Below are 7,157 nucleotides of genomic sequence, written 5' to 3'. Positions count from 1 at the left end.
GGTCCACGGCCAAGAGCAGGAGCTCAGACAATCCACCAGGAATTTGAAATCTCTCAAAAGAAGAACAACATCTGAATCACACTGCACCAAACAGAATCACAGAGAACTAAATATAATAAATAATAAAGAAGAGAGGGGAGGTAAATATTAATTTATGTCAGAGAAAAGAAGAAACTGATTTGTTTGATGAATTCCGGACCTTTTCCTGAAGATGACCGTATTGGACCAAGTTCTTGAGCCGCATCAACAATGTTTAGAATTTAGGGATGGGCGTATCAATCTGAGTATCGATTGTATCGATACTAGTGTGATGAGATCAATACTTTTGTCCCCTTAGATGTAAGACCACAAACAAAATTACTTTACTTTTTGCATTGATGTTGTGTTGAAAGATTTGTTTGTTCATGTGTGTTTTTTGACTCAGTCATTTTTCGATCATTCCAACACAACAAACCCCTTTTTTCAAAGTGTGTTTTTTTCCCTGAAAGACATCAACCAATTGGTGCAATTGGCGCTAAGATAGGAACAAAAAAGCATTTTTGTCCAGATGTTCTTACTATCTTATTTGAGGTCGTCAAAACACTCTAATCATCTGATCCAGCCCATCTGTCAACTTTTAGAACCCTTAGTGGCCCACGAGTAAAAAGTTTGCCCACGCCTGATTTAGATGGTGGTATTTTTAAAGTATTTTTAGAAAGTATGCTCTTTATGCATACAATAAAGTTTATAAAGTACCATAAAATGAAGATAAGAGAAGTTTATTTTGTTCCTTGGACCATTGAGAGCTGTTACTACACCATAAAGAGGTTTGCATTTTAATAGATCTACAGAGACATACATTTTTATGATTGTCATGATCTATAAATCCCAATTTTCTACCCCTTATCTGGCACCAATCCACTTTAAGTTATAGTGTTCTCTTTGGTACAATAGAGCACTGGAGAGTCCACATTACTGTGGACTTTACATCTATTTTCAGTCTATATCTTATGCCTTAGTCACAACTGGACTATCTGTGGGTGAAAAAAGGTCAAAATGTTAGGATGGTAGATTGCTCGGTGACCCCTACAGATCCTGGGCACTGCGTAGGAATCCAGTTAGTGCTGTGCACTCTACTAATGAGGAAATTAGGCAATCAAAGCGCAGTTTGTGTGCTTGAAACTGACATTATTCTTATAAATACTTATTTACCACATGAGCGACAATGGTACGTTCTATTTTCATTACGTCTCTTAAGGTGGGGGAACTGCGAGACTCCTTTTATGGGTTGACCCCCCGTTTAAAAAGCATTAGGTAGAATCATGAACTAAAATAGTCCTAAAATCATGAAAGAAAGGGTTAAGAGGGAAGAAAACAAGGGCAAATGATTGCTTAACTCTCTAATACATTGAGTGTGATGTGTGTGACAAATGTCTGGTGAATTCACTGCTCGGTTTGTACTTTGGTGTGTCTCTGTGACCTAATCTGACTTTCCGTCCCGCATTAGGAGGGAGAAAATTACAATAAGAATACAACAGGAGGACCTTTTTATTATTTTCTCAATGCAAATTAAAAAAATATAAAGTTCCGGACAAGAACGATTACCGTATTTTCTGGACTACAGAGCTTGTATATGTATATAAAAAATATATATCCATATACAAGCCGCAGTGGGCCATAAAAGTCGATGGCTTAAAACTTGCATCATACAAACTTCTTTGTGTGGTTTAAATAATCACCAGTTAGTAATTTGTTGTGCGTGTTCTATCTGCTAAGAAAAAGTATCATAGGGTATTCCTCTTTGCATTGATTATTTTTGATTCTAATTCCAGTTAGAGCGCGCCTAGTGGTGGAAGAAAAGTCCACAGAATATAAGCTGCATGGTTCAAAATCGAGGCAAAAAATAGCGGCTTATAGTCCAGAAAATATGGTAGCTTCTCCCCCGTCTTGATTCTGGATCCGTTGATGGCGTCATTGAACATGTCAATATGCCAAAAGCTGAGTCCCTGATTGGTTTAGGGGTCATCTTTGCCAAAGTTCTTTTTTTTTTTTTTTTTTACTCTCGACACACCGCACCGCCGTATGACCACAGATTGTGTCTGCACATTGACTTAACATAACAAATTTAGTTTTTGTTGGTTGTATCCATATTTACTCAGCCTGTCAGCTGCATCTCTATAACTCTTTATTGTGCTCATATGAAATTTAGGAATTGTGTGGGGGTGGCTGTCCATTGGATGGTTCCTCTATCCTAAATTATTGTGTGGACCAGAACAATCCGTTAATCAAAACCAAGTCAATTTTTGCAGAGATTTGTAGATTTTAGAATAAATCGATGGTTTAATCCACATTGTAATAGTTTATCTGCAAAAGCTTTACATTCAATGTTTTTAATTCTAATTTATGTTTTTTTTAAGTAAAACGCAACATTAAACTCTGTCTTTTTTAAACCCTGGAAGTTCAAACGTTGATTGAAAAATAATTCCTATTGAATGAAACTAAAGATCTGATTGTGATTAATGATTTGCATAGATTTAACTTAAATTATGTACAGGAGACACGACATGAAGGAGATTGACTGACAGTAGTTTACAACCAACCACTATAAAACAGAGGTGGGAACAAGTCATTGTTTTGCAAGTCTCAAGTCAGTCTCAAGTCTTTAACCTCAAGTCCGAGTCAAGTCCCGAGTCGAGTCACAAGTCAAGACCAACAAGTCACAAGTCAAGTCACAAGTCAAGACCAACAAGTCTCAAGTCGAGTCATAAGTCAAGACCAACAAGTCTCAAGTCAAGTCTCAAGTCAAGACCAACAAGTCCCAAGTCGAGTCACAAGTCAAGACCAACAAGTCTCAAGTAAGTCTCAAGTCTTTAACCTCAAGTCCGAGTCAAGTCCCGAGTCGAGTCACAAGTCAAGACCAACAAGTCTCAAGTCGAGTCACAAATCAAGACCAACAAGTCTCAAGTCGAGTCACAAGTCAAGACCAACAAGTATCAAGTAAGTCTCAAGTCTTTAACCCCAAGTCCGAGTCAAGTCCCAAGTCGAGTCACAAGTCAAGACCAAGAAGTCTCAAGTCGAGTTACAAGTCCTACTACTGAACCTTCAAGTCCTTTCAAGTAATATTTTTCTGTAATTTGATTGGTTGGACTGTCAGAACAATCCAATGTGGTCCTAATTTGATTGGATATTGGGCCGACACCACACACGGATATAAAACCCAGACCTTGGATTTGGGGGAAAAATAGCAAGTCTTTCCAAGTCAGAGGTCTCAAGTCCAAGTCAAGTCACAAGTTATGGATATTAAAGTCTACGTCAAGCCAGAGCTTTGAAAGTCCAAGTCAAGTCTAAAGTCGTCAAATTCATGATTAGAGTCTGACTCGAGTCCAAGTCATATGACTCGAGTCCCCACCAATTTTTTTTGTCAATTACAGTGAATTGTGGGTTTCCTGCATGACCCATTGCAGGAGAATCTGTTTTGCATGTCCTTTTATTACCGAGTATCTGACCTAGTTTATTTAATAACACCCTATGAAATGGGGTTTCCCACAGAGCGAGTGGGGAGTGTCATCCCAGCTCTCCCCCTTTTTACCCCGGTGTGTACCCGCGGTTAGCTTGGTTTCTGCTCATCATGTATAAATAGAAAGTGCAGGCTGAGATAGAAGCGTGCATCCACGGACCCCCCCCCCACCCCCCACATGACTCACGGCCCCTCAGACGGGCCGCGCTCGGATACCAGACCTCCACAAATATGGTCCGATCACGAGAGGAGTCAGCGGGGCACCAGGCCAGTTGGGTCGCATTGGTGACGACCTCGCCCACATTCTTTGTGATACTCTGTCAGCTCCCCGGAAATACACCCTCACCGACACGTGGCGTGGCGCCCCCCCCACCCCATCCACTCATACAGCCTCCACAGCTGCTCTGAAAAATCAAGCCTGTGTGGAAGTCTTTATGATGGGACTGTCATGGAAATTTGTCAGCAAGAGGAATGTTTCTGAAATATTTATCCGATGAAATTCCTGGTAAAGAAAGAGATTGGGACAATGCAGAGCTTGTGTTGAGGTGTTTGGTTTAATGTGTTGGAAAATACTATGGATTCACTTCATTTTCAGGGTTTTTCCTTCATGCTCCTGCAACGTAATCTCCCTGGGTAACCCCCCCAAACACCGTGAAGCAACTTAACACCTCTATGGACGACATGTTTTGCATACATTCCCGAGTAATTTTCCACTTGAGGGACGTGGCGTGGAAGGGCCAGGAAGCAGAGGAGGAGCAGAAAGTTTACGGCTGGGCGTTTGAACCCCGTAAACCTTATTGGAAACTCTGTCCGACCACAAAGAATTTTAGTTTCACCTTTCAAATCTTAGAAGTTGCAGCAGTGATTGAGTTTTCAAGAAACGGGTTTTCCAATTAACTGAGCAGATCATTAATCAGTTCTTGGATGGAAATCATTCAAACGTAGAGGCTTGTGTTTCGTTTTTTGTGAAAATCCTTTTAAATGGAAGGTGTAGACATATTTGTATCACCTTACGGTTTAAAATTGAAACCCATCAGCTGGAAAGCACATCCTCCCACCCTCTCGGGTACCAAGAGCTGCGCTGCTTGTGATGATACTGTCTGAGGCGACGCCCACACAGCGCCAAAAGACTGCTGGATTATTTGATGAGCACGAAGAGACCTTTTAGGTGGTGAAGATCTATTAGCATTTCACAAACCTACAAAGAAGCATGAATCACTTCTGTTTATGAAGCCAGACGACGGGGTTTTTGGGAGAACCTCATTGTGCTTTTCTTGTCAAAAAGGGTTTAGTTTGATGATGACATGGTGTATTCTTGGAAGAAATGAGGTTTTCAAAGCCTCTTTAGTGTTTTTGTTCTGTGGTTTCACTTTTTTAATTGGAATTAGTTGTAATATTATACAACTAAACAGATTTAAACATCTTTTTAGAGCTTTATGTCAATTAAAAAAGCCAGATTTCTGAATGAGTATCCTCTGGTAATCCTCATATGAACTTCGGTTTGAACCTTTTCTTTATATATATTGTTTGGTGTCAGGAGTGGGATTTTAACCCACGGCTCTTTTCTGGACTTATATTGTCTAAATTCTTCCAGATTTCTGCGTTTTGCATCATTTTATTGAATTAATTTATATTTTACCATGGTGTGTGTTGAACTTTTTGTTCAAAAATTCGATTATGTTTTTATGTAAAGCACTTTGAGTGCTTGGAAAAGGGTTATACAAATGAAGTTTGTTTTGATAAATCAGTTTTAGCACTGCAGTGACACTCAAAAGACAAATCCAAATGATTGTTTTTCTACAGATAACTAAAGAAGAAAACTAGTTTTTCTAAAAATAAGGGTTTTTTGATTCACTCACAAGTGAACTCTCAGTGGTTTAGAGTTAAAACAAGAGAGTAAAGTGTGAAAATGTTCATGTCTGTTTGAGAAAAGCGTATAAAGTGTGTAGTGAGGGGTTTTACAGTCTTAAAATCTGTTATCCTACTCCACAGACCTCACCTATCGTGGGTATGGAAAGCATAGTTAATGGTGATAACTTGGTGCTCGTTATCTCTGGATGTTCGGAGAGTTTATCACTCTGTCTCGAGTGCCAGGTTTGATCAGCTCGGGGTTTGTTGGTTGGAATAGACAGAGCAAGGATCTCAGATCATTTAAGGGGGTCTAGATGTGTAAATTAGGTAAAGGTGTTTATTAGATGTAAAATATGCAAGGAGTGAAACTTGAGAAGCAAAGTTAAATGCTTTCTCTCTTGTCTTGTTCGGGACTATCGCCCTCCAAGTGAGCAGTTTTAGGAACAGTTTTTGGCAGTTCAATACGCCAACCATTTCCTCCAGCTCCTCTGAGGGATTCCTAGCTGACTAGCTGAGAAAATCTAGAAGCGATCACGACGCCTGGAATGGCATCACTCTGAGGTCTGGGGTTGGGAATCAATCGACATCCTGGTTGTCGAGGTTCTTAGTCACGCCCAGCCCAAAGTGTCTGTCAGGTCCTCTTGTAGGAAGGTGTGAATATGATTCATTCAAACTGAGTCCAGAGCAGATCAACCTGCCCACCTATAAAACCATCTAGAGGGCTGCTCATTCCTGGTCCTTGAGATCTACCACTCTACCTGTTCCTTCAATCAGAATGTGAGCCAATCAGCAGCCGCTTGGACATCTGGGAAGCAGACAGGACCAGGATCCCCCCTGATCTTATGCTATCCTGGTGCTCAAGATCCACCAACTGACTAAACATGCCTTAAATGGATCCAAACATTTAGTTTTTCATTTTTTGTAGCAAAATGAGCAACAAATCTCCCCAAAGCGTAAGAAGTATTACTTAATTTACCTGTAAACCCTTTTTTTTCAGCTTGAATGAAAAGTTTTAACGAGTCCTCCCGATTGGTCCACCTGTACATCCATATATTTACAGCATAATGAGGGACACACGTCAGACTTTAATGTGTGTTTGTCTCTAAACTCTTCAGTGAGACCAACGTTTCATTTCAGAATTAAAAAAAAAGAAATGTTACCCCTATGACTGTTGAATATTCTGCTTTTTTCAGGTGGATGACTCACCAACTAGGTGTTTTCCCACAGTTGTTTAAACAATTTCATCCATTTTTTATTGATTTGAAACTGATTTAATTCCGAAAAGATGACTGTTTGGTTGTTGAAATTTTTTCTAACCACAATAAAAGTGATAAAACTGCCAATTTAACCAAAGTTTTCACTGACTTCAGTGAAGACATAGAAAATGCAGCTCAATAGCAGATAACTTTATTTAAATAACCAAAACTCAAAAGTACACAAAAAGAATTCCTCTTACTCGTTTCAGTTTTGCTAAACTGCTCTTTAAATGGGATTTTTTTTTTCAATTAGCATAAAACTTCTATATGATTTAGGCATTAAAGAAAACAGCGGTTAACTTCACAGAAAACCCACGTTCTGACTTCAAGTGACTTTCACTTCAAATTTACCACAAATGATGCTTCACCCGAGCAAAAGTACGTTCAGTCATTTCAGACGCTGACATGTTTTGTGCTTTTCATCTCCTGCAGATGCTGAGAGGTCCGGCCACGGCTCCTGAATCCAGACGAAACTTCTGTGAATGAGAAAGGATGCAAATGTGGAAGCAGTTGGTGTTGGATTCAGTTTCTCTGCGTTTTTTTTTTTTTTTTTT

The 7,157-nt window shown here is 39.6% G+C and overlaps 2 long non-coding RNA genes across 3 annotated transcripts in view; one reads left to right on the top strand and one right to left on the bottom strand.

The window, feature by feature from the left end:
* Positions 1 to 7,154, top strand: part of LOC118600263 — a 52,570-nt gene extending 45,416 nt beyond the window's left edge. For both annotated transcript variants that reach the window (XR_004949875.1, XR_004949874.1), the window contains exon 2: positions 7,036 to 7,154. This is a non-coding gene — a long non-coding RNA (uncharacterized LOC118600263). The remainder of the gene's footprint in view (positions 1 to 7,035) is intronic.
* The window catches only part of LOC112151545, a 15,974-nt gene continuing 15,555 nt past the window's right edge, over positions 6,739 to 7,157 (bottom strand). The window contains exon 2 of the long non-coding RNA XR_002920152.2: positions 6,739 to 7,079. This is a non-coding gene — a long non-coding RNA (uncharacterized LOC112151545). The remainder of the gene's footprint in view (positions 7,080 to 7,157) is intronic.

This window comes from Oryzias melastigma, linkage group LG20 (assembly GCF_002922805.2).
Source record: "Oryzias melastigma strain HK-1 linkage group LG20, ASM292280v2, whole genome shotgun sequence".
NCBI lineage: Eukaryota > Metazoa > Chordata > Actinopteri > Beloniformes > Adrianichthyidae > Oryzias > Oryzias melastigma.
This window is presented reverse-complemented; position numbering and strand designations above follow the sequence as displayed.